The sequence below is a fragment of the Diadema antillarum genome, unplaced genomic scaffold, assembly GCF_040938485.1.
Source record: "Diadema antillarum isolate AM-2024a unplaced genomic scaffold, OU_Dant_1.0 seq00000674_RagTag, whole genome shotgun sequence".
Taxonomy (NCBI): domain Eukaryota; kingdom Metazoa; phylum Echinodermata; class Echinoidea; order Diadematoida; family Diadematidae; genus Diadema; species Diadema antillarum.
In genome coordinates this window covers 515,493-543,458 of record NW_027271580.1, presented here as the reverse complement: position 1 = coordinate 543,458, position 27,966 = coordinate 515,493, and the positions used below count along the sequence as shown (strand labels likewise).

At 38.6% G+C, this 27,966-nt stretch overlaps 1 pseudogene; it reads right to left on the bottom strand.

Moving 5' to 3' along the window:
* Positions 1-203: 203 nt before the first annotated feature.
* On the bottom strand, positions 204-27,812 carry LOC139736913 (A disintegrin and metalloproteinase with thrombospondin motifs 3-like; annotated as a pseudogene).
* Positions 27,813-27,966: the final 154 nt, after the last annotated feature.

The window sequence follows — 27,966 nt, the reverse complement described above, 5'->3', positions numbered from 1 at the left end:
AACCTGTTCCCGATACGGGACTCTCAGTGTGTGCTTACACTATGCACAGTACCCACCATGGGGGGGGGGGGGGGGGGGGGTAACATTGTGAACTTGTAAACATTCCTGAGGGAACATAACATTTAGCTTTGCTGTAAATGTAATCTAACACCTCATAAACATATTTACGACATTATAGTCTCTGAGACGCCAGCAATTATACAGTTCTTAACTGTTGCAGCATTTGAGGGGGATCAGAACGGTTGCTGTTACCAGCGTTTAGATTTGCTCTCCAGTGACAAAATTCTACTGTGTATGTTAGTTTCACAGGGGACAATAAATTTCTTGGTTCCGTATCCAATATTCAGTATCACAGGCCATGCCTCTTTCATTATTAAGTGTTTGAAGAATTTCTTCCGCCATTAAAGACTCGTTCAATCATTAAAAGATTTCTGAGAACTGAAATGGACAAAATCTAATCGTGTTGATATTAAACTTTTAAATTTATATAACAACATTGAGCTGTACAAAAAGAGGAATTGCTATGTACATTCCCATCAAAGAGGTCTTATTTCACCTACAGCTGACCCTGAGTACAGTCAATATTCCAGGTTTAGATTACAATGAGAATGAATGCGAATACTTCCACCATTCAAATCACCGTGTCATCGCCTCCTTTCAAATCCTTTATTTATTGTTGTCATATCGTAATGTACGAATTCTATGACAACCACAGTCTCCTCTTGGTGCAAATTTCCATTATCTGACCATGATCAGCCGCACAGGATATTTGAAGAAACTCCATTCCTTTCACTGTACAGAACTATCAGATCGAATAGCACATCATATTAGGTAAGTATAATAACACATTTACAGCCTTGGTTTTTGTATAAATGCCAGTAAAGCCACTTAGAGACCAATTCACGGTGCAATGAGCTTGTTCATTTTCCTCGTACAGGTCAAAGGAAGACGGGTGGCTGGTCCATGAACATGACACGTCTCGTATACTTCCATTATTCAGCGCCTTTTCCGCTTGTCGTCACACGTCCTACAACACACCTTGCTGTACCCGGGGAAATTGCAGAACGTCTCAAAGCTTGACTCTTCGCATAGTACACTGTCTTGTGGTACGCACTCATTTACTGCAAGAGGACAGTGAGATAGAAAACGGAGTTAGATTGTTTTGGTATTAGTCAAACCTTATTTTTGTATATCTAAAATTTAGCATATTTATTTTTTACATGGTTTTAAAGGTATACAGGGTAGTTAAGTCTTGAGGACAACTGACAAGCCAAAAAGGCAATTTTGAAAATAGAAAAACACCGAAAAGACATTTGAAACTGGAAATTACAAAAATCTGCCCATACAAAAAAGCAATGATACCATTCATGCTATTACTACCCATCCATATATACACACTCTGAAATACAGACCTACCAACCACCCCTCCCGCATACACAGGCACACACACACACACACACACACACACACACACACACACATACACACACACATACAGAGATAGCACAACTGACCCCCGCCCAGTGATATGTCACACATCAAAAAGTAGGTAAGGAGCGCCTAGGACAAGTGTGGATTGAGTGAATGCAGCAATATCAGTAGAACACATCCGTGAAAATTTGAGGAAAATCAGACAATTCTTTCAAAAGTTATGAATTTTTAAATATTTGCACAGTCACTGCTGGATGAGGAGACTACTACAGCGTATGATGTCACATGCGTAGAACGATATATAAGGAAAATATATATAGGCCTAAATGAATTTCATAAAATTTTACTTTTTGAAAAAAAAAGCACATTTCCTCGACTTGTCACTGACGTATTTTAAAGGTAATATTACCTCCCCCCCCCTGCCTTCTGAAAGAAGGAAGTCAAGTCTTCTTTTATTAGGCCTATGCGAGAAAAGTGAAAATATGTTGAATTTTCTTTACATTTTCTTTATATCTTTGTACACATGTGACATCACAAGCTGTAGTAATCTTCTCATCTAGCAGTGACTTAGCAGAAACTTCAAAAATTCATAATTTTTGAACGGATTGTCCGGTTTTCTTCAAACTCTCACTAATGTGTTCTACTTATATTGGTGCATTCACCACATGTCTATGAAAGTGAACTTGTCCTTTAATCATTTCGTTTGTCAATCATGTCTACTTACCGGGACATGCATCCTTCTGACACGACTTTGTACTGGGCGGCTGCAATCCTGTACATTCGTAGTCTACTGCGAGGGCGCCCTCGGGGACAAGACACGTGACATCCCGTTGTTTGACCCCCGGTCCACACGTTACGGAACACTGTCATTTGTAAATGTGAATGAATAAAGAAAAGTGCAAGTTACCCAGGTTTAAGCTCATTTTTGCTGTCCTCATGTATAATACGAACACGAATATAAAAATCGCATTCAAAATAATCATTAAAAGTTTGCCCTTGTTCGTTGTCTATATAAGTTGTAGTTTAAATCATGCGATACAATATCCTCTGTCATTGACAGTGAAGAAAGCAAAACATACAAACAAACAAATACTGGTAGTATATTACATATTTCTTAAATATACCTTTTGAGGTTTTTTTTTTCTGTGTAAGGAGTCTTTCGTTTCACTTAGACACTAAAACATGATATGGATAAAGATCTTGAAGCATTTTTCTCATAATCAACTTCCCATCAGGTCGTAATTCAAATCAATTTCTTGCATTCTTTTTCTACGAAGACAGGTGATGCTGTATGGAATTGATTCTACAGTTTTGAGAAGTAATCATATTTTTTTTTCTGTGAAGATGACTAGAGGAATGATGGAAGTAAGAGTGGTCCTAGGGGGATAGGTGGTTTTTTTTTTTTGTAACAAAGAGTTATTAGGCCTACATATACATGTTCTGAAGCGTATAAAATCGGTTCTGCATAATCACGGTGGTCGCTTTAAAGTAAGCTTTCCTGCTTATAGCATCCAAAAACATACTGGCATACAAACACACGGACACAGACGTAACAGATGAACAAATGATTGTGGGCACATACCTGAGACCACGCCCCTGTTTTCCACGTGGACGGACATTTCGGTAACCCACACTGTTCTGTCTCGGGCGGGCGGGGTTCTGTGCAGCTCGCAGGGTCTGCGAATTCTTTTTCTTCACCGATGAACTGGGGATTCAATAGAACGTGGGTTAAAAACTCTTAAGGTCAACTTTGAAGGAAGATTAGAAAGTTCTGACAGAAAGACAATGCGTCATTGTTAACATGAGTGAACAAAGTATGATAAAGAGCATGACCTTCTTTTTTTGTTTGTTGAAAGAACAATAACATTTTGGGGAAACAGCGAATTTCAAACCCACGGAAATGGCAGAGTTGACAGAAAAGTGTCACCAATAACCCCTTCCCCCGGAAAAAAAAAATGCATTCAAAAAAGAGTCAACTCTTCGTGAAAGAACAAAATATTGAGTTAGACAAACCCACATCGTGATGCCCTCTTGTTTTCTATAATAATTGTTTTGTTTTTTTCTCTGCTGAATACTATACGATAAGAATAAGTGTACTTAGTGATACAAGACAGCGTCGACAAAATTTGTCAAAAGACTAATGGGGAGGAGGTGAATAAGAGTGGGTTACCTGGAAGCAGGCGACAAGCCGCGTCCTGGAAGCACTACCCCCGCAGGTGGCGCTGCACTCACTCCAGTCCGTAGCTTGCCACTCGTACCTACACAGGTCGACAAATGCATTAGAAAACAAAACTGGTTTCGTGTTATCTTACTGTATGTATATTCAATTTGATTATGTATATACGAATGTATGCATGCATGCATGTTTTAATGTATAGGCCCTAGATATAAATACAGCATTATACAGCAAAACAAATATACAGACAACGCCTTTCACCTTCCTGAGCTATCTTTAGAAGATTGTGAAGAAGCGTTCAGTATAACTCGTAGACATCATATCAAAATAACAATTTCTCTGAAAGCAGCAAAATATCCTACCACTCACGAAAAAAAAAGGTTTTCTCTTCTCATATTCCTTAGACAAAAAAAAACCCTCTAATCATCGCAACTGCGGTACGCGAGTCTGTAAAAGAAAGGTCTTATGCTGCTCCTTTAGCTTGTCTTCTTCAGAATCAAGACTTATACTCTGTTAGAAATAGTACGAGTTCAAAGTTTTCGGTATCTCAGCAGACCCGTACTCACGTGATTATCAGAGGTTGGGTAGGGCACGGATGCTCGTTACATGCTCTTCGCACACCTTTCGGGTCGTAGTTCTTTTTCCCACATCGTTTGTTGTTCACTCGGCGGTTGTCTTCGATGCGCGTGCACTGAAAGCGATGGAATGAGTATCCTGTATCGATAGAGTGACAGTGATAACGTGTCCAGACATATCACAATCAATGATCGCACAAACAATGGGAGGAACCTAATTACATTCTATTCTTGTCTATATTGAAGATTTAAACATCCTCTGTAATGCCTCTTACAACATCAGGAACCTAATTACCCCCATCAGCCTCCAGTAATTAGCGAAATTTAGATTTGCGATGAGGACGTTAAGACGACGGTTGCCTTAACCGTTCTCCTCTCTCCCTGGGACCCTGGGTTGTGTTGCAAAGTAGCTTTAGATTTCGCAAAGACGCAGCCTATACAAAGTAAAATAGTGCCCTCATTTATGTGGTTCGTCAAAATGACATCAAGTAGCTCTCTGCGTCGTGAATTTGAGCGGACGCTAAAATGGCCCAGAACCGCGTGGCAGACCTAAAGCTCCCTAATAATTGAGAACGCAGACTCAAACGTCCCTTCACGTCATCGGAAAGACCACAGGGACAACAAGCCTTTACTTATTATTTTCTAATTAACGTCACATGGAGCTAAAGAACATGAGCTAATTAACAACCCGTTCTATGTGCTTGCCGCCTTTACTCGAAAACATAAGGTAATCTCTGAGATGATTTACAATTCCAGATTGTTTTCTTGCTTTAATCTGATCAGCTCTGAAATTATTTGAACCTTTTTTCCTCTACGAATTGTATTAGATAGTGTGGTCATTTCCATTCCTGCTTCATGTCGAATGTTGCATCCACTGTACCATTCCGGTGGTTTAGTGGTTTGCTTGCTTGACAGGTTATGGCTTCGAGACTCTGCCTGCATGAGCAGAAGTATACTTCTCTTTGGTACAACTGTACTTCTCTTGGTTGCTAGAGAGGTTATTACGAGACTGCAAGGGAATTCTAACCAAACTTCATAGAAGGTTAACGTTTGGACGAAGGTTTAAGGGATACATCTGAAGCGACAGAGATTCTTCTTTTTACCTCAAGGCTATGTCAAACGTTTGTAGAGGTCGTAGTTTCTCAAGTCTGTGAAACATCGCGCTCACTTACCGCCACCACATTCCCTGTTACAGTCGGTCCAACCCATATCATCCCACGAGTACTCCGGGTCTGGTGCCTGCGTCGCTGCGGGTGCCTGTGTCACTTCGGTCTGTTCTTCTTCCGACTGTCCAGCTATCAGCGTATCGGTTTGAATCCCCGCCTCCTCCGCAATAACGGGCCCGAAATCTTCGTAGTATTCGACGCTGTAATTCATTGGACGGGTGTCTCTAGCGGCGAATGCCTATACGGGGGAAATGAAAGATGGGGACAGTCGACGCTGATGAGTAATGTGTTCACTGTATCAACTCTTCCTGTCCCAATGAGACAAATGTGCACAAATTTCACACACAAACCTATGGAGAAGAAACTAATGTGGCACTCAGAAGCTTAACACAACTCTTCAGTAGTCTTGCCATTCATACATTCAGCTATTTTTTTTTTGATATCTAATATAGATATCAATGAAGCATGGCTACCTTTTTTAATATAATTTATCTTTAATATTACTTCAGTTGAAAGTGTGACGGAGTCTTAGTACAGCTGAGTTCCTTTCCTTAAAAACACAAACATTGCGAAACAATAACAATCACTGAGATGATTTCCCTCTATTCTATATGTTCAAAACACTCTACCTATGTATAATCTCTATCTATCTATCTATCTATCTATCTATCTATCTATCTCTCTATATATCTATCTATCCATTTATCAATCTATCTATCTATCTATTTATACATCTATCTATCCATCATTTATCTATCTATCTATCTATCTATTCATCTATTTATCTATCAATCAATCAGTCAATCAATCAATCATTCTATCTATCTATCTATCAATCTATCTATCTATCTATCTATCCAGCTAGCTAGCTAGCTAGCTAGCTATCGATGGATCTCTCCGCTTCAATTTGTGCAATTACCACTATACCTACTATATACTTACCATTAACAAGAGGGTGAAAGGAATGGGTCCCTTAGCCGTAAGCATCTCATATTCGCCGTCAGTGTTGTAGACAAAGCGGACCCCGGACTCGATGAATGCGTGCGAGTGAGACTGTTGCTTGCCCCTGTTTAAAATGTACTTGCCCGTCTCCTCAATCTTGAGAGCTACATGGACGAAAAATGGGTAATCAAAAATATTATCACATGCTGTTTTTTGAAAAGTTCTAGATGTCTTTGTCGTGTTTGTATTGTCAAAAAATGCTTTCTCTCGTAGAACCGACAAAAAAAGTGTGAAAACATTACAAAGAAAATCGAATTTCAAAACATCATCACATGCTGGTTTCTGAATAGTTGTATATGTCTCTGTATTGTAAAAAAAAAGTACTCGAGTGTCATAATCTCTCATTCATTCAAACACACACATAATATAAGCGCACCTCGCTGTTCGCTCTTTTCATTTTTTTTAATGAGAGATATGTTGTAATTTGCCTGTAGTACATGTTTGTGTGTGTCAATGTATGTGTCTTTTTGTTTGTCTGTTTGTGCATGTCTGTCTGTAGCCGTGCATATACTTAGTTGCCATTTGTAATTTGATCTGGTTCACATGCCCCCATTTGGTTATGAATCGTATAGATTTATGGTCGTGCTTGCTACAAACTGTGCAGGTACCCCCTTTCCTTCCTTTGCCCCGCAAACATATAATTATTGGCAAACATATCTTCTTTTTCAAAGTCTATGATATACTCATAGTATACGAGTCCATGTAGAAATGAATTATGTGCCTATCATAATCTAACTACATGTATATTCATATGCGGATACTTTACTTTGCAGATTATGATAGGAGAGTTCACACTCTGAAAGTAGGCTGATAGACGCTGATGAAAATTCTCTGGGATCTTTTTTTCTTTTTTCAACATGGTTTGATTGTTTTGTATTGCTTGTGGTTTTGTAGTTTGTTTTCTGTTTGTTTGTTCGCTCGTTTGTTCGTTTCTTACCGAGAAAGTGCGATGAAGGCACAAGCTTGGTGACCTGCAGGTTCCACATCCCCGGAGACAGGGTCATCAGTTTCTTGTATTCTGCAGAATGATGGATGGTTGAAAATTTATGAGAGTGACAAATACAAACAGATGATTACAGATTGAAACACGTATCACAGGCATGAAAAAATCGGGGTTGCAGTAGGAAAGGAAACAGTACGACAGACGCTACCAGCAAAACGTTATGTGTATAGTAGTTGGGAGTTTGTTGTACTCCCAAAATAACGAGAAACCAAGAAGGCAGAACTTGAAAAATCGGCTTAAGGTGAATGAAAATATGTTCATATAGGAAGAGAGTATGATTGATCTATAATTCCATTTTCCTCACGCACTAACTTTTCTGTTTCGGCTTTTTATCGGCGATGTTGTTGACGACGTCGTAACACGTGGCGTTGCGCCCGTCGCACACGCCACAGTTGTCCCACATCTTGGTGGAACCAAGCTGCACATCGCATCCGATATTCTGGAGGTAAGAATAGGACAGGAAGTGTGAGAAACAAAGAAAACAACAACAACAAAATCTCTAGGTAGAAAGCTATCCTTAACCCAGCAATAAACAATAAAGAGAAGCATAAAATTCCCGTTAAATTCATTAACGTGAATATTAATATTTTGATCTTACACCAGCAACAACATTGTGTCTGTCGAACATATGACTAATAGAAACGACCATATCAAAAGTAATGTCTGTTGCCTGGTCTACGTTATCAGAATAATGTCAAAATTGAGTGGCAGAAAAGAAGTGACGCACTAGGATCTTCACATATTTACATTAGGTCAAATTCATAGTCACTAAACAGTACTCGGCGAGGGTGACAAATGGAAGAATTTACGATACAACAAATAATTTCATGACGTGTCGCTGTCCCGAGCTTTTAGTTTATTTCATCACAATACGTTTATTTTGAACCACCCCCCCCCCCTTCGACTATGAAATATATATTATTGGTTCCCATTGATATTTAAACAACTGAAAATCAAAAACTCTCACCACCACTTCACCGTTGACGCAAATGTACTCTGGGTAGTCGTGAGAGACAGGCGTTCCGTCGATGACATAACTGTCGGACACGTAGACTTCTCCCGAGCTCTCCGAAATGCAGGATAATTTACACGTGGCGCGAGCTGTTACAATGATATCGTATGAGTATAAGAAAAGGAAATCGTTGGACAGATAAGGAATCAGGAATTGAGCGCGACTCTGAAAGTATTTTTTTTTCCGCATCAATAATTCTCTCTCTTTTAAGCACACCGCGCCGGCAGAACTTAATCAACTTTGAGAGCTTAAACTTCAGGGAGTTTCACCTGTGTGACAGTGGCTTGAGTTTGTTTTGCAAGTTGAGAATTTCCCGTGGAATTTGACAATGACTTCACGCATAAATATGAAAGAAAAAACGCTCTTATTTCATTTTCATTTAATTTCATTTAATTTATTTATTTTAGCACGGCATATGATTCAGCCAGACGGCTGTTCTTCCTCATGTCCGTGTATCATAACGTAAAAATGACATAAACTTATTTCAAAACATATACACACGTACATGAAACATAAAATATACAACATACAATTACATGAAACAAATCAGACCAAAAGTATCAAAAAAAAAGATTTTTTTTTTCTTATTCCATAGTCCCTACACGAGGGCCCGCGTGACAGTTGATAGAGTTTGAATACTCACGGTCAGTGTTTGGATAGGCCAGTAAAGTCTCGCCAGATGTTCTCTTCGAATGACGAATACACTGTGCTAAATGCTTGTCTGTTGGACCATCGGGACATACCTGTGAGTGGGAGAAAAAGAATACGGAACAGGGAATCATTAAAAGAATATTATTGCGATAAAAAAAAAAACAGTGAGTCCAAACACTGCAGGTATTCATCAGTATTCTGGTAACAAAATCACTATCAAGATTGACTTTCAAGTATGTTTCTTTTGTGAATAGAATAAAAAAAGAATTTACTATTAGAATTGTAATCTAAACAGACGTGCAGTGAGTCATTCTTCACAAATTTTCAGCAATTTGTTACGATATACATGAAAACAGAAGATATTTATTTTTGCTTTCTAGTACAAAAATGCCAAAGTTTACTGACATTCTGATTCATGTCAAATCTATCCAACCCATGACAGACGTTAGAAAATATTCCATGGGATGTTCTTAAAAGCGATTTGTGTATCTTAATACCTCGGTATTACAAAGCCGAATCTCTTCCGCGTCACCAACGCAGTCTCTCCCGCCGTTTTGGGGCCTGTGGGAACAAACACAGCCATTCGAAATCTGATTTATCAAAATATAAAACACTTACCCATCTTTCAAACAATATTCATGTTACTGGCACTAGTTGTGATGATCGAAAACTCGAGAGGTATTAGAACTAAACGTTTTTGTTTTTGTTTTTGTTTTTATGACAATATCTTTCCGTTTACTCCATGAAGAGCCAATTGTTTTCTTTCCCAGAAGAGTCATTTTTCTCTCTCTGAGTCATGGTTATGAAATAAAATGGATATGAAATTTTAAGCAGTTCTTCCCATACAAAAATCTTCACGGAAATTGAAAGAATAAAACAGGTCATGTGTGAATCAGGTTTTAGTATTGTAGCACTTCTCGAGCGACAGGCAAAATCCTATACTATTATTTTTTTGAACAGAGTGCAACTTCGCGACTCTACATGACATGCTAATAGTCAAACAAAAATAATAAAAAATGATGTCTTATTTTGCTCAGATTCTTATTCATGAAGTCTTTTTGATTAACAACTCTCGTGCAGATCGTTCCTGTAAGGTTCCCCAAATTGAAGGGGGGGGGGGGGGAGCCTTGACATAAGAGGCGATATTACATTGTGCGCTGTGATTTTCAGATAGGCGCACAGTATAGTATTCGAAATGTGGGGAAAACCCGCTTCCATAACTCTATGATGGGTCACGGTGAAAAGGTCACAATACAGACATCTCGTCGATAGCTGCTCGAATAGCCATTTTGTGAGTTCTACGTCATCTCTCGGTAGTCTGTTCGGATCTTTAAAGTAAGACCTTATTCAACCTCTTTATGCTCGCATCTTCCTACAGGCTGAACAGACTACACGGTCGTTGTGATCTCATGCCTAAATGTAGGCACTACTTCGGAACCAGACAGAATCCAACCAAACTAACCACGGAGGTACAGCATACTTGGTAAGCATACGAAACAATATACCCACACACGCATGTTACTTGTGCCTGACACGGAGTGTAGTTTACAAATGCATGATCCCTACATGCCTATAGAATTAATTCTTCCTTGTTCCTTTGGTGAGTACCTCTACTATGATTTAGCTGATTTTGTTTCACATGTTTAACTCTATGTGCAAGAAAAAATGGCATAGCCTGTTATAATAATGTTATTTCAATAAAGATATTCTTTTGGAAATAAATCACCGTCTACGGATTCTATCACACATTGGTGAGATGAAAGCCCTTTCCTCATGACAACACAATCGACTAAAAGGCTGAGTCTAGTATACTGTAGTATTCACACGCAAAACAAGGAAGAAGGTGCAAGTCATCTGAGGGTCGTGGGAGGATTCGCGAATGGCCTGGTTGTATTACCCACTTAAATATTAAATAATCAATATTGAATTACTTAAAATTCACGAATTTTATGCGTTTCTGTTTTAGTTGTCAATACTGCACTATATCACAATATTGGTTTCATGGGTTTGATTATTCATATAAAAAAAACAATTAACGTATAATCGCTTCCTTTAATCTTTTAAGAAGCTTTATGAAGAATAAACAATAAAAGAGAATTTTTTAAAGATTTTTCTTTTTTTAATTCTACTTTTAGATTTCTTAGGGGGCATTCCATACATCCGGTCCAGAATGTCTTGAGGATTTGTGAACCGATAGGACTTTCGGGTTATTCAAATAAATGTGATTGTGGGTACACGTTTGATATGAATGACTATTCTTCTTGAGTTTTTGTGTATTTGAACATGGATGTTGTTGTTTGAGAAACATTGATATCTAATATGAAAACGTTTAATTCGTGAAACAAAGGATCAGTAGTGAAAAATGTTGCAGCCTCGTTTTGTATAAATGAAAATACTGTTCATATTGGGAAAAGCCCTCAATTTTCTCATGTTAGATTCGAGTATGATACGCAGATATTACACAGAAGAATTTTTAAAGCACTCCGTGTTTGTTTGTTTGTTTTTGACAAAAAGTGTTTTACCCTATAGGCCCTATACAATATTCCTATTCCTTGCCTAACTGGGAAGATGTATACGTGTATTAGTTATAAATGTATACATTGTATGATTCCAGCTTAAATTGATTATCAGTATAGTTACTCCTAAAAACTTGTGTATATGATCCCTTTTGTCTAATAATAAACCATCATTCTTTATACCAGAATCAATCTGTGGATTAGCATTGCAGCGTGTTGTTTGAAAATGCACCAAACTTGTTTTACCGATATTCATAGATGATTTTTCCCAGTTCTGCATTTATTATCCGAAAACTAAAGTAATACTTAGATGGTTCTTATGAGAAGCAGTGATATCATCCGCAAACATGAAGAATCGACGAATAATTTATCATATCATTTATATCAAAAATAGTAAAGGAGTAGTATGGACCCTGGGGCCCGTATTCTACTGTAGACCAAGGTTTAAACCCATTTTAGACTCACCTATGGTTTAGCTAGACCCGAGGTTTAATTTTGTATTCTGCTAGCGAGGTTTAGTTAAACCCAAGTCTATTTCGGGTTTAAATTAAACCCGAAATAGTCTTGGGTCAAGCCACCATGGTGCCCTCTATGGAAGAAGAAATTCTCCCTCTCTGAGTACTTTTCTCTCCGCAAATCCACTTAAATTTATTATTGGCAGTGTATCAGCCACATGAGCGTGACTTTCTTGGATTTTGAATAGTTTTTACGGGTATTTATGTCGAATAAGGGCATGCTGTATTTTTGCTTGCGACGACTCGTGAAGCACTGTGATTATACTGTACAGTTTGTGTACGTGTGCGACGCACATCTCAGGATACATGGTAAGCGTCTAATAGCGTATCGCTATCATATTTTTGGCTAGCTAGCTTTGAATGCTCAGTACCAGCAGATCCATCGCGCCGCGCCGGCCGGCGGCACGGTTGCTGTGTGCGCTGGATGGGACATGGCTTTTTATGTTGATTGAATCGTGAATTCGGAATGGACAGGCAATTGATCAAACCAGGACTTTGAGGTAGGAAATTGAATAAAAGCTTTTCTCTTAAGATTGTCAGTTAATAAAAATGGAAACCATTCTAAAATTTAGAAATAAATCTAGACCTAGATCTACTATCAACCCTGTCTCGATATTAGAAGTAACTGTTAGGCCTAACGTTAGATTTTACCTACCGTACCACACTAACCTAACTTTTAATAGATCTAACGTTAGTCCTAACGTTACAATAATGTACTCTAGCTATTCGAATAGGTTCTACTATAAACGTTAGTAGGACCCTACTCCTACTAACTAGTCCGAACGTTAGTCCTACGATCGATCAAGGTTCTCGATCTAACAGAAACTAGATTCTATGCCAAATCGACCTCAGGCTCTACCCTCTAGTCCTACATTGAGTTCTTGGTCTAGTCTTCAGGTTATTTTCATCGTATTAAAGCTTATCTAGACTAACGTATTAGTACAGGTAGTACTAGGTAGTAGTATTGCTACCATTTAGATCTCGAGTCTCTTCTAAGTGTACAATTTGCTACAAGTATATACTATACTAGTACACGAGTAGTAGGTGTGTACTCGCGTACGTGTCAGCCAGCCACTCGTTTTGTGCCATTGGCATTGATCCGTGTGCTGGTACCCTTTGCACCAGTCATCGTTAGACTCGATTTAAACTCGAAATAAACCTCCTCCATGGTAGGTTTAATTTAAACCCAATTTAGACCACAGCTGGACTTAGTAGAATACAAATTAAACCTGGGTTTAAACCTGGGTCTAAACTGGTGGTTTAAACTCAGGTTTAAACCCCAAAAACCCACTTTAGACCCAGGCGTGGGTTTAAACTCGGGTCTAAGTTTTTAGCAGAATACGGGCCTGGGGGTTCCACATTGGATATTTGATATGGAAAAATCATATGACCTTGCACACACACAATTTGTTGCCAGTCAGACTGGTATCAATTTCGAAATCATTTGCAAGTTCGGGCAAATCCAAAACAGTAAAGGCGTTATTAGATATTGAAAGGAGATGCAATTGTAAAAAAAAATGCTGTTGAATCTTCATAATTAATCCATCTTATCTATTTGAAGTCTTCGGTTTCAATGATTGAACAACAAATATAATTTCATTTTGAGTTGTGGCATTAGAAAATATATTGTTTTATTTAATGGACGTGATACGAATTCAGTGTATCCTTCAAGCTAGATTGGGTCCGATGGAGAAAACTCATCCTATGACAGGCTCACCAGATAAATCAGCATTGTTGAGCCGGGAAATAAAACATATTTCTTGGGGTTTTTTTTTAATGATAAACGGTAGTCACATGCGTATCGATGCTAACTTGTGCCTCATTTTGCTTCAATGAATTTTACAAAATTCAAAGAATGCCAGAGCATGCCTGGCATTGACCCTCCAGTTTCTGTCTGGTAAAGAACTACGCTATTGAATCTGCTTGTATCAGTAACAAAATGCTATGTGTTTCTCTTCTCATAGACAAACAATCACCATGGCAACATTTCATCAAATCAGCAGCCAGAATTTAGAGTGTCCTATCTGCCTGACACTCTTTAACCAACCTAAATCACTGGTATGTTCTCACACTTTCTGCATTGACTGTGTAGAACGCATCGTTCAAACTCAGCAAAAGGAACAAATTCTAACCTGCCCTGTATGCAGGAAAGAAACGCCCCTACCAAGTGGAGATGTGAGTAAGTTACAAACAAACGTACCGCTGAGTTCTCTCGTGGATGAAGTCAAAACCAAGAATCCAACATGCACGGTTTGTGAGGTTGACGAAAAACCGCCAGCTGTATCCTACTGTCAGAACTGTGGGAAATATATGTGCGAATTGTGTGAGAAAGGCCATGCTACCTGGAAACCGTTGTCCAACCACGAATTGGTGCCCATTAACGAGGTGCTCGAGGGAAAAGTTCCTCTCAAGAGACGACAAAAGTGTAAGAAACATCCTAACGATGATGAAGAGTGTTTCTGTACCGGGTGTCGGGAGTACATTTGTTGTAAGTGTGGGATGCTGGAGCATCTGCAAGAGGGTCACAAGCTGGAACAGGCAGCCATCCACGAGGAAAAACTAATGACAAATATCAAGGTGTTACAAGAAAGGGCAAAATCAAAGAAAACAATTTTTGAGAATCATATCGATTGCATAGAGACACAACGAAATGAAATAACAAACATGATGAGAAAGCTCAACAATGACATCGACAAGACGTACGAGGAATGCATGCAGCTACTGTCAGCCAGAAGAGAGACCCTGAAAAGCCAAGTGAAACGATGGTCTGAAAAATTCACGAATAAATTACAAGTTATGAAGGAGGAGAGTCACCAAACAATTCGTCACATAAACGCTATGGAAGAGCTGGTAGCTTATGGTATGAAGGTACCGCTAGAGAAAGACGCCGTGTTTGCACATGACAAGCTATGCGAGAACTTAAAGAGCTTTCTGGGACGAGATGATCCTGACGACCAATCACCGAGAGGTGTGACAGAACGAGCTCAGAAGATTTCATTTCGTAAGGATGTAAAGGTCAATGAACCTTGTCTTGGAGAGCTGGAAGGTTACACATGGGAAGTCAAAGCAGACGTAGAGGTCCCTAGACAAGACAGCATGGGAGGTATCACTCGGGCGCCAGACGGTAAGATGGCTGTGGGGGCGTTCTTTGGCGGAATCCATCTCTACTCCCCTGATGTCGAGTTACTGCAGACCGTGCTGAAGGATGTCCGCATCCGTCAGTTTGGATTCCTATCTGATGGTCGAAGCGTTGTACGTGAAATAAACAACAAGATGTCACTCTACACTCCACAGTGGGAGAAGCTTGACGTCACGTTCGAGACGATGAGCGACGATGAAGGAGGGTATGGTGGTCTCACTGTGGATAAGGATAACAATATCTACGTGAGTTATATCAAACCCAAAAAGATTCAGGTATCTAGCCCACAGGGTGGTAGGGCAGTCAGGGAAATAATGTGTGATGGATATACACCTTACCAATTACTCTCTTTTCACACCATCGAGAAACTGATACTGACAGATTCCTTAACTGCCGTGTGCTTTGATGATAAGGGGAAGAAGAAGAATGTCTTGAAGAAGGAGGGTATGTCTGTCTACCCAGCTGTTTGTCGAGATGATTCGGTCATCGTAGCCTGGGTGAAGCACAAGGTGGGTATCGTCAGTATCGATCGATACACGAGAGATTTGGAGTACGTGTGCAACATCGTCACTAATTTCAAAATACAAAGACGAGAGAAAAAAAATTGGTACTTCCTAGAAGAGTTTGAGGGTGGTGAGATAGCTTTCTGCACTCCCGATAGACTCTACATCATTACTTGATGCGATATATTTTGTGCTGATGTTTGAAGTTTGGAAAAAGAAAAAAAAAATCATCTCTATGGGATATTCTTGGTAATTTTCATGCAATTTAAAAGAAGTCAATATTGTTACAGATTAATGTCTGCCAAGTCTACTTACATTAATATGCATACAACAGTAATGTTCCTATTATAGGCATGTCGGGAGGCACAAATACCTCATTATGATACGACGCTTGACAATAAGATGGCGTTGACTTGTACCACCTTCGTGAATTCGGGCCAACTTATCATTCAGCATCCGTTTCGAGTACGGACTCTCCATATTTGGATTTGACTTTCTGCCCTATTTCATTTCTTCTTCTTTTTTCACAAAGTAAATAGAATGTAATAAATAATTTTCCAAAAATCACACCTTGGATACACAGATATAGGTACGGTATGATAATGTAATATACAGTAATGCAAAAACATGTTGGGACCTCATCCTTCCCAAGGTTTGCTGACAATGTTGGTCTCTTGTAGTAGTTTCTGGGGTGTATTATGTTCTTTATAAGGGACAGTCTTGTTCCGAAATTAACAATTCGTATATTGATTTGTATCTTATTTTTGTGCATATTATGTATTACATGTATTTGGAAATAAGATACAGAAAGTGAAACTAAACCAATAAAAGACACCAAACAAACAAAACAAAGAAGTATGACAAGACAAGGAGTACAGTCAACACCCGCAGAAACTACGCTGAACAGCGCCCTCCATCCCACGAGTGGTGTTTGTACAAAAAGCCAACGGAACTTGTACAAAATAGTTCGAGTTGTGTTTCACAGAGAGAATGTCAGTGCATTTTACTGCATGGGCATTTCAGTCAGATGATTCCGTACCAAGGAAAAAACCCCAGTCGTTTAAAAGTGTTTCTCTTTGATATGCACCACTCTGCAGTAAAACTTTTTCTACAGGACGTATCCACTACGAGTGAAAATACATGTACTAGGTGTTACAAAAAAAAATCCCACTTTTGATCCTTTCTAGTTCAAAAATTATATATCATAGATATAACATTGATATTAACAATAGCTAAATAGTGTGCAATTTCGTTGGAGGTAATTTGAAAATGAAAGCATCATTCAGTTTCGTTAAATTCAACATTAATTTTTCAGTTAGGTTTCAGATTTTGCTCTATTTTCAACCCTCTGTACAAAACTTCAACTTTGCACAGGGGGTTATTGGTGTGTATAGGAGTGTGTTGTTGATACCCTGACAATGGTCCTGAACAATGACCAGGGTTAGAATGCTCTATTACATATTCATGAGGAATTCCACTGTCACAATTAGTCTTTATTCATTCTGAAATGCGGTGTATGCAAGCACGTGGAAACATGTGCTCACTTTTTTCATTTGCGTGCATTTCACCCTGTGTCATGAATTCAGACCAGCAGTGCTCAGGGCAATCCACATGAATAATTGATAAAGCATTCATGTGCCTTGCAGCAGAGCTCTGAACAGGTGGCAGCCATGTCCATTGTTCAGGGTCATTGTAAGCACACACTCACATACACATCATTGGTTCCTGTGTAAAGTTCAATTTTTGTACAGAGGGTTAAAATTTTCTCAAAATATGGAACCTTACATTGAAATAAATAATTGATTTTATGAAATTAATATAGGCTTTCATATTCAAATCACTTCCAACTAAATTGTACACTTTTCAGCTATTACTCTTATCAATGACAGTTTTATCTGACATATAATTTTTGAACTATTAATAATCAAAAGTGGGAAATGTTTTTTATAACACCTAGTACTTGTATGTTGCAAAGATAACCTCTGAATAATATCAGAGATATACTATTTTCTTCAAGCGGTTCACTTTCAGTTAATCGATCAAATCAATAATAATTCAAGAAAGATTAAGGTTCCCGTTCCGTTTAGCTGGATCTAACTTGTGGCCAAAACAGAGAACATTTTAGTTTACAATTTCATGGGGATATCATTGTCGATTATGAGCAGTGTTCGACTGTGTCTTATAAAATCACACCGATGACAGTTTGTTCTTCCGATGAAGGGACTGTAAAGCAACTAGTCATTACATGTATAATAGTCGGGGTCATCCCAAGAGACCGACACTGAAAATAGGTCCATGAGTCATACAGCCCACGAGTTATAAAGCCCATCAGTCACATACAGCCATGAGTTCGACACTACGCAAATAGAGCCCATGAGTTCGATACTACCAAAGGTACGTTTATAAGATTTTTCTTCTAGCCAGAAACAGTGTTTTGAAACACTGTTTCTGGCCAAACAGTGATTCTAGCTCGAAAAAAATTCTTATAAACGCTCGCCGTGATTTGAAACAGTGTTTTGAAACACTGTTTGTAAACGCACAAAATAGTGCGTTTACAAACAGTATTTCTGTAGAATCAGTGCTTCAAAAATCTTATAAACGCAACTGCGATCGCAAACACTGTTTATGTGACGTCACAATGCCTTGCGCGCGCCCTGTTTGACCTTTTGCCGAGGAAAAACTGCGCAGAGTGAGTTGCGCAATGGCACAGTCTGAGCGAGCGCCCCAACACGCTCGGAGAAAAAATCTTATAAACGCTCTCCTGACGAAAGTGTGATTTGAAACAGTGTTTCAAAACAGTGTTTCAAAACAGTGATTCTAGGCCCGCAAAATCTTATAAGCGCACCCTAATATTAGGCTCACGAGACCGACACTACGCAAACAAAGCCCATGAGACCGACACGATTCAAAAGAGGCTCACGAGACCGACGTGGCGTGTACCCTAATAGTCAACCTTGCCTATAACTCGAATCTATTTGGACTAAAGAAATAGCTGCGAATTAGAGAAAATTCGATTTAGGAGGGATTAGAATCAATAGAATATAAAAAGAAATGGACTTGAAAAGACCTCCGACTTGGGTGATGATAATTCAAAGTTACTTGTATGTAAAAAGAGTTTTCAACGTACTTGTTAAACGTTTACTGTAGACATATATATGATATGCTTTATTCACACATTGGTAAGTTCCACAAAAATATTTCATAGATTGATTGAATATGGCAATTGTTATATACAGCTGTAATGGTTTCATATTGCAAGCCAGAAGGGAATTATAAACTAAGTCTAAGGCGATTTTTACCTACCAGATTTAGTAGAGTTTCATTAAGCTTCTTGTCCCCGCATTTTACTGTTCTTATCATGATACTTTTTTTTCCAGTCATGTACACACTGCCAGTCATAACAAAAACTCCCAGTTGTTGAAATATTTGAGTAATTTTCGTTTTGTAGTTATCTTTCGTTCATTGCACTATTCTCTTTCATTGTGTTCATCATTGTAATGATGTACTACTTACGAGATTTCTAGGTTCCTGTCCTATTTGACAGGCAGCTGATACGTGACTGATTCAAAGCTCACGATCACGTGTATAGAGTAGTAGGTTTATGAACCGTGATTTCGCTTTCGACTTTGCCTTTTATGTTAAGATACACTGTATAAACTCAAGCAGAGTTTAAATGATTTCAAAGTACCCGAGAAGTTAGCGCGTGTATGATTTCCGTTATTGAAAGGAAGTATTCAGGTTCTTCAACCGAGGTGAAATCTACAGTAAGATCTAGGCCGCTCATGAGGTAAGAGAAAGCAAAATCAGAAAAGAATCGACATGTATTTTGGTAATGTTTTCACACTGGAGATGATAGAAACAAAACAATCTATTTTCCAGTTCTTTTTCTTTCTTTTTCACATATTTCTTTTCGAATGTCATTCCTTTAGTAGTCCTGTCGTATAAGCGTCAATGCAAAAATGAAGTATTGAGGCATACTACTGAAGTCGTTGCCTAGATTTTGATACTCAGTTGAACAAAATATTGTTTTATCTTCATACTCCGGTATAGGATAGGGTATGATTTAGGCTGAGAATTACATTGTATTATAATTATAATCAGAACAAAGATATTTTGTTACCTGAAGTGTTTCCCGTAAGAACTGGTACTAGACAGTCAGGAATACGTGGATTTATTTGTTATTATTGAAGTGGTATATAACTGACAGAAGTGGTATAACTGACAGTATGTTACCTACATACCATTTGTAAGTACTCATGAGCAAATGTATATGAATTCAATTATTCATCTGTCAAATGTTATAATAACATGAGCCTTTATACAGTCTCGTGTGAATTGCTATACATGATACAACGCCGTAATGAGAACTATTTTTCTTCGTGTTCACATTCGTTGGGAAATCGATGCTTACATGATTACGATGTAAATTGTCATTGACTGTGTATTTGTATTGTAATGATTGTTGTATGGCATGTGATCTGATACTTTGTCATGTAATTTCATAACATTATAACATTGAGAAAATAATGTTATAGTCATGTACCGCAGAGATTTCGTTATTCATACTGTACAGACACAGTTCCTTCGTCCCCTTCATCAACTCTATTTCCTTCCTATGTAGTTGTTGGTTTGGATTATACATATACATATACATACACACACACACACACACATATATATATATATATATATATACATATACATACACACACACACACACACACACACACATATATATATATATATATATATATATATATATATATAGTGAAAACTTTGAGCAAAGAAATGGCTTTTCATCGGGATTCGACCTCCGGATTACCAGACCGGTGCTCTACCGACTGAGCTATTGAAAGCCCTAGATCGGTGTTCGTCCCAAACCCTCAACTCTCTTTGCTCGTGTGGTCAGAAGCTATAGTGTGTGTATGTGTGCCACACACACACACACACACACACACACACATTAACCTGATATAAACCCGATGAAAACCCATTTTCTCTGCTCAAAGTTTTCACTATTTATCATTTGTTTCTGGCTAGTTTTCCCTTTCTTGTTTATATATATATATATATATATATATATATATATACTATGTATATATATACATGTACACATATAAAATATGTACAGTATATGCGTAAATAATGAAAATAAGGAGAAAAAGTAAAATGAGTAGAAAAAGAGAAATCATATTGATGGGCATGATGATATTACAGTTACAAATCGCAAAATATTAAGCACTTATCAATTTATCAATAAGTGCTTAACTTATTAGTATTTTAGTGCTAATGTTAGTATTAAGCACTAATTTTGACCACCCATAAGCTCACTGCATAACTCCCTGACATACACGCTTCTCCCTTAGAAAGCACTGAAAGTAAAATGTAACTACGCTTAAAATGACTCACTTTGGGTTATTGCATCGCCTGGTCCTGATCTGCACTCCGAGGCCGCAGCTGAAGGAGCACTCACCCCACGGGGTCCACTCGCTCCAGCCACCGTGCACGATCGTTACACGAACGCAGCGTTCCCTCACGCACTCCTGGAAGAGCGAGAAAGCATTTTATTTATAGTCTAGTCATACCAATTTGGTTATGCTGTTGCTGTTTCTGATAGATGTGGTGGTATCTAAAATGTTGCTGTTTTTTTGTACCTTGATTTGTCTATATACACACAGTTTGTTCTTCTATTTTTGACTCTTACACAAAAGAGGAAATCCTTCAAATGTAATAAACATTTATAGGGGGAAAATGTTTGTATGGAGAGTTATACATCAAATCAGTAAAGAGCGAAGAGAACTAGCAGAATCTGGATTGTCAGTCACTTCTACTAAGTCTCGACTTTTTTCACCGTCAGAAATGAGAACCATGGGGTGATCCACGAAGAATTTTAGTCGATGGTAAAAGTTAAAGGGGAATTCCTGTCTTGTTAAAAGTTAGTCCGATAACAAACGGTAAAATCTAATAATCACAACAGCGAAAATTTGATCAAATCGAATAAGAATTAAGGGTGTAATGAAATTGTGAAATTCGGTTGATTTTGACAAAATATTTTCCGAACAGATGATGTGAATAGTAATGAGTGAGTTAATGAATTTTCCATATTTTTTGGCCCAATACATTTATGCCCCACTCGCAAACTCTGATATACCTTTCATGAGCATCATTGTGAAGTTATTCACACAAAAATATACCATGTTCTACAACTTAATGGTCGAAAAATTGACAGGAAGTAACTAAAAATTTTCATTGTCACTCATCTTATTCTGTTTATTAATGGCTGCATTAAAAAAAGTCTCCAAAATTCTCATTTTCATTCAGAAGTTAGAATACCATGGAAGACACACATAACATATACCTTGATTTTAAGTTACTAAACCTTTAAGATCGACTTTGTGAAACGCCCTTTAGAATGTGTTTCATAATATACCGGAAGTACATGTATTCCCCGCAGTGGCGGATTCAGCGTTGTTGTTGTTGTTGTTGTTGTTGTTGTTGTTGTTGTTGTTTGTGTGTGTGTGTGTATGTGTGTGTGTATGTGTGCGTTTGTTGGCTGACTAAACCCGGAAGTGGCACCAGAAATATAAATTGCTTTTCGCCCCCCCCCCCCCCCCTCCTTTAAGAAATTCCTGGATCTGCCCCTGCACCGATACTAACCCTTTGTGGCCCGCAAGAGGAGCCATCCATCGGCGGCCCTTTCTTGAGACACCCGCCGTCAAGGTCCGGCCCAGTGCAGTAGAGTTCGACGCAGTAATCCACGTCGGTGTGCTGTTGGGACGAAGGTACAAGTGAACGATTAATTTTAATTCCGAGCTTCTCAACCAGTGGGCAGCGAAGCTCTCTCAGATGGGCCGCCGTGATATCAGCCAAAAATGACATAAAAATATCTATATTCGATCAAAACTGGGCCTCGAAAATATTTACTATAGCCAAAGTTGGCCTCAGGTTTAAAACAAAAAAAGTTGAGAAGCCTGGAATTTTAGTCGATATCATGGTTGTGGAGAGGAAGAATTCCAAACAAGAGGAAGGTTTCATGGAGATTGGAGTAAGAACACTTTAATAGGCCAGTGCCACTCTTCCATTTTTGACTGGACACTTAAATTGTAGAATTAATTCATCAAATCCTAACAAGCGCACAAAATTGCAAGCCAGACATAATTATGCATGCATGCACGCATGCATGCAAAAATAAATAAATAGATAAATAAATAAATGTTCATGCAATTGTTTCTAGAAATTAATGAACAAACACATATTATTTATTTATTTATTTATTCATTTATTTATTTGTTTATTTATCTATCTATCTATCTATCTATCTATTCATTTATTCATTACTTACATATCAACGCAAGGAGAGGAGGACTGTACCTGAAGATGCATGTATCAGCAACAGAAACAGAGGACTTACGTGGCATTTCCGGTAACCCTCTCCGAACTGGAACCGACACTGCTCGTCCATATGGTGTTAATTTGTCCAGGTCGCTCGATGCTGGTCGCTCGCGTTCCCCCAGTGGGCTCGTCCCATAGGCAGGTCATGTCTCTGATATCACAGTCAATATAGATGTTTAATGAACGGATAAGTATAGGTATGAACATTGAAAGAACAGGGCAAGTGCCATAATGTGTCTCGCCCATTCGCGTACGAGAAATTGTACGCGAATGGGATATAACAGATAAAAAGAGATATAAAAGGGTAAAAATTTATGGCAAAAAAGAAACGTGCCATAAAAACTTAACATTGGGCCCTTAAAGTTCGTTTACCCCTGCCTGTGACCTTTGACCTTGTGGTGACCATCCACTCCCCATTGGACATCTACCATATAAGTTTGGTCACAAACAGACCTATTGTTATGGATCAAAAGTTATAACCCATATTAGAAACGCGCCATAAAACCTTAACATTGGGCTCTAAAAGTTCGTTGACCCCTGCTTGTGACCTTTGACCTTGTGGTGATCATCCACTCCCAAAGAGACATCTGTCATCCAAGTTTAGTCGCAAACGGACCTATGGATCAAAAGTTATGACCCATAATAGAAACACACCATAAAAACTTAACATTGGGCTCTAAAAGTTCGTTGACCCATGCTTGTGACCATTGACCTTATGGTGACCATCCACTCCCGAAGGGATATCTACCATCCAAGTTTGGTCACAAATGGAGGTATGGATCAAAAGTTATGACCCATATTCATACAAACGCGCCATAAAAACTTAACATTGGGCCCTAAAGTTCATTGACCCCTGCCTGTGAGCTTTGACCTTGAGGTGACCTTCATATATGGTAGAATGTGAAACTTTGTCTGACCCCTCTTCCCTCAAAGTTTGATTGCAATTGAAGCCCAGAGTAAAGAGTTATTGAAGCTTTTGTAGCGTTACGGACAGACGACGGACGGACGGACGACGGACGGACGATGGACGGACAGACGCCGCAGGCGATCCCTTAGTCTCCCCTCACCTCCGGTGGGCTCGACAATAAACGATTTAGTATATTAATGAATACACAAATAACTAGGTAGATAAGTGAATGAATCAATACATAGATTGTGTCCCATAGTGGGCAAGGTGGGCAATTTATGAAAATTGAAGCTTCTTTTTTTTTGTGCAAATCTAAGAAAGGTATGCATTGTATCAAATAACATTACTGCCTGTAAAATCTTAGATTGTATGCCATCTCCAAGCGATATTGTTGTTTTCTTTTATTGTAGAGTTAAAAGATGACTGTCTATAATTAAGTGACTGGTACGAGCCGATGTAACTGATGTTGTTTCCAATTTTAGCACCAGCTACACTTACACGGCAAAGAAATGTAATTTTATGAAGCATTAGAGCACGTACGTCATTGTACGTTCTTTCTTCGCTCCCAGTGTACAACATACTTTAATTCCGATTTGTTTGCAGTTGCTGACATAACGACAAAGATCCTATAATAATTGATATCTACCGAGCCAAAGTATCACTCAACGAGTTGCCGGTGAGATCCCTTAATTTTAAACACATTATATTGATATAAATCTAGACTTTCATGTTGGAAATCCAAGCTAGAAATGATTTTCACAGCAACCATGGACCTTTATCACTCTTAATCTTTTACCCTCGCTTTTTCATCTAAAATGCTCATCTATCTAATCACATCCTTCTCACTGAATCATATCAACACTGCGTTTTCTTAGTTGAAGGTTTGGCTTGAAATCATATTTTAAGCAGAAGTGCAGTGACCAAGTTTACATTGATGTTTGACCTTCATCCCTGTTAATCCGTTGTTGTATTTTGCTGTTTCTTTCTCAAATTTTTGTCGTATTGTTTTACCACTGAATACTGATTCAATTTTTAAGCTATAAAGTCAAGGCTTGACGATGAAGTTTTGCATTTTTCTGAAATGACGAAGAAAGGGGAAAAGCTCACCCTAGTGTCGCGTGGAGCTCGTTTCGGCTACACTCCGACCAGTAGTGATCCCTGGGCGTGGACTGTACCACTGTGGCCATGATGGACATTCCGTGGGCGTCATCGAAACACGTGTTACCATCACCGTCATGCTCCATACCTAACCTGGATCATGACGTCACACAATGATTATCTGTTTAGCATCATTATATACAACCATTAACCTCATCATTTCGTCTGCCGAATTTGTGGCTTGGTGAACTTTTAGAAAATTAGAATTATGCTTTGTTTCAACATTTCCTGCATAACGTCGCAATGAAAGCGACATTTGCGAATGGACAATTGCGAACAGTCATTTTTATGTAACCAAAAGAGAGATGTGAGTGACGAAGATCAATTGAGCCTTTTTTTTTGGGAGGGGGGGGGGGGGGGGGGGGTTGAAAACTTGTAAGAAAATACTGATTTGAAAAAAAAAAAATAATTTCGTTTGTCAAGACATATAGCCGGTATGAACATTTCATTCTTCCCATATCAAACAAAACGTTTGACTATCAATGTTTTTGAAAAACTTCGAGATGTCATATCATCCTCATTTTATTCTTAAAATAATCTTATTTCAATAGAACTTTTACTGTAAGTTGTATGTGTTTGATATCACTCAACCCATCAAGGTTAACTTTTTGTACATTAAGTGTGGAGTGCTCCTTTAAGGAATCTCTGCTGAATGCAGCATATGACGATAACCCCCCCCCCCAAAAAAAAAATAAAATAAATAAATAAATAATAAAAAAAAAATTATATATATATATATATATATATATATATATATATATCCGGACCTCGGACAACTTACACGTGGCCCGCCTCGTGGGCTAGAACGAAAGACATCTGTAGCCCATCCTCCTTCACCAGTGAGCAGCTGTAGGTGACGTCACACATGATACCGACTGGGGCGTAGCCTGCACGGAGCCGCGATGAGTTGGGGTGGATGACAGAGTGATGATCCAGGAAAATGTTCCGAGAAGAAAATACAATGTATTTCAAAGCATGGCCGTTTAACAATGATGAAATGACTTCGCCTTTTCATTTATACATACAATTTTTGTTAAGAATGCTTATTGTTATAAGAATGCTAATGCCTGACGTCACTCGGACACAGACCCAGCAATATTTTGAACAGACTCATATCGTGTCGGCCACTGATCAGTTCTTCTTCCAACTCGACCCTACTTACTTTGAAGGCAAAGCTCGAGCCTGTTCACTTTTTTTTTCCTTCTTGAGGGGTATGGGTGGGGGTAGGGGATGACTGCATTCATAAGTGAGATTCCATTTCATTTAATAAACAAAAAAGCATGTTGAACGTTCAAATCAATCTTCAGATTGCTCAGCAAAACGGCGGCACCGAACCCCGATTATCTAACGCACAGTTAATGCACCGTAGAATTCTTTTGCACGTTATTTGTATGAGAAAACTGACAACTGTATAAATAATTACAGCTAGTTGGAACTCCATCTCTTAAACCTCCTTGCTTTGGCGAAAGTCTTGGAAGCGTTCATCGGCACTCACTAGAACCTTTCGAAGTCATGCAGTCTTCACTGGCCCCCTATGCAAATTTTTGACGGAATGCCGGTTTCTGTAACGTGTCATGTTAAACCTTATTGCCATTCATACGCAAAGATGCTAAAAAATGTGCCCAGTGTTGGTAGCATCAAATTTCAACATTAAAAAAAAATTATACATTAAACAAAATCAAAAGATTCATTGTCATTGTCATTTATGTCAGTACTCATAATTATAGCCATCGTTAGCTATCGCTATGACCAAAGCGTCAAGTTTTACATAAACCTCATAAACGATCATGCGCGATTTTGTTTCTTTGCATGAGATACAAATAGTTAGTGATGCATGTGGAGAGATGCACCTACCCAGTAAATATACGCCAATAAGTCTTCCCTTCTTGACTGCAGAAGGCTAATTACCAATACCGCCATTCAGGCAAGAAAGTGTTGTCATGACAACCTGGGGAATGCACTCAATAGATTGTCCTCAATCTGACCCTTAGTAGGGCCTACAATAATGTGCAATGACGCCAACTATTTAAAATGAAAATTAACTTCACGTTACCTGCCGGTCCAAAGCTGATCCGAGTGAAGAAGACGGAATGGTCGAAGTAGTCCTCGCTACCATCATCTTTGATTTGTCTCCCGCGCTGGACACGAGCGAAACGGCAGGTATTGGCGAGGCTGTCTACGGACTGGTTTGCCAGCACAAGGTTTGCAGACTATGAAAAAGAAATCCAGCTCTCCTTCATTAATGGTGGGTTTGTGAGAGGAACACTTTGCGTGTATATTTTCTTTCATGATGATTGTATTCAAGGATACACAACAGAAACAAGAAGGAGGAAAACGTGTAGGAACAAAATCAATATAAATATCTCTTCTTAAAGGTGAGTTTTCTCTCAGTTATACGCTTGTTTATTCGTTTGTCCATTTGTGGACTCTTGTCCTTTATTACTCCAGTAATTTCATTTTCCCGTAGAGTCGATCTTGGGCCCATTGTCATGTGCACACCAAACTTTATTAAAAGCAACCATTTATGTCTTCAAGGAGAAGGTTAATACGGGTCATTAGACCGATCCCAATTTTGGGACCTTCTTTGGTATTCTCGGGCCGACATTGGGCCGACCACAATGCAGTACCAAATTGGGTGAACGGCGCTCTATGTTGGCGGTATACATAAAGACGTCGTTACATAACGCGGTGTCGTTGATTAGTATGCCTTCCTCTGAAACAAAATACATGTATTGATTTATTAATGATGTAGTATGTTTCAGTGGAGCTCGTTTGGCCACCTAATATCTTGCAGTAATACTCTAAAAGCATATCTGTCCC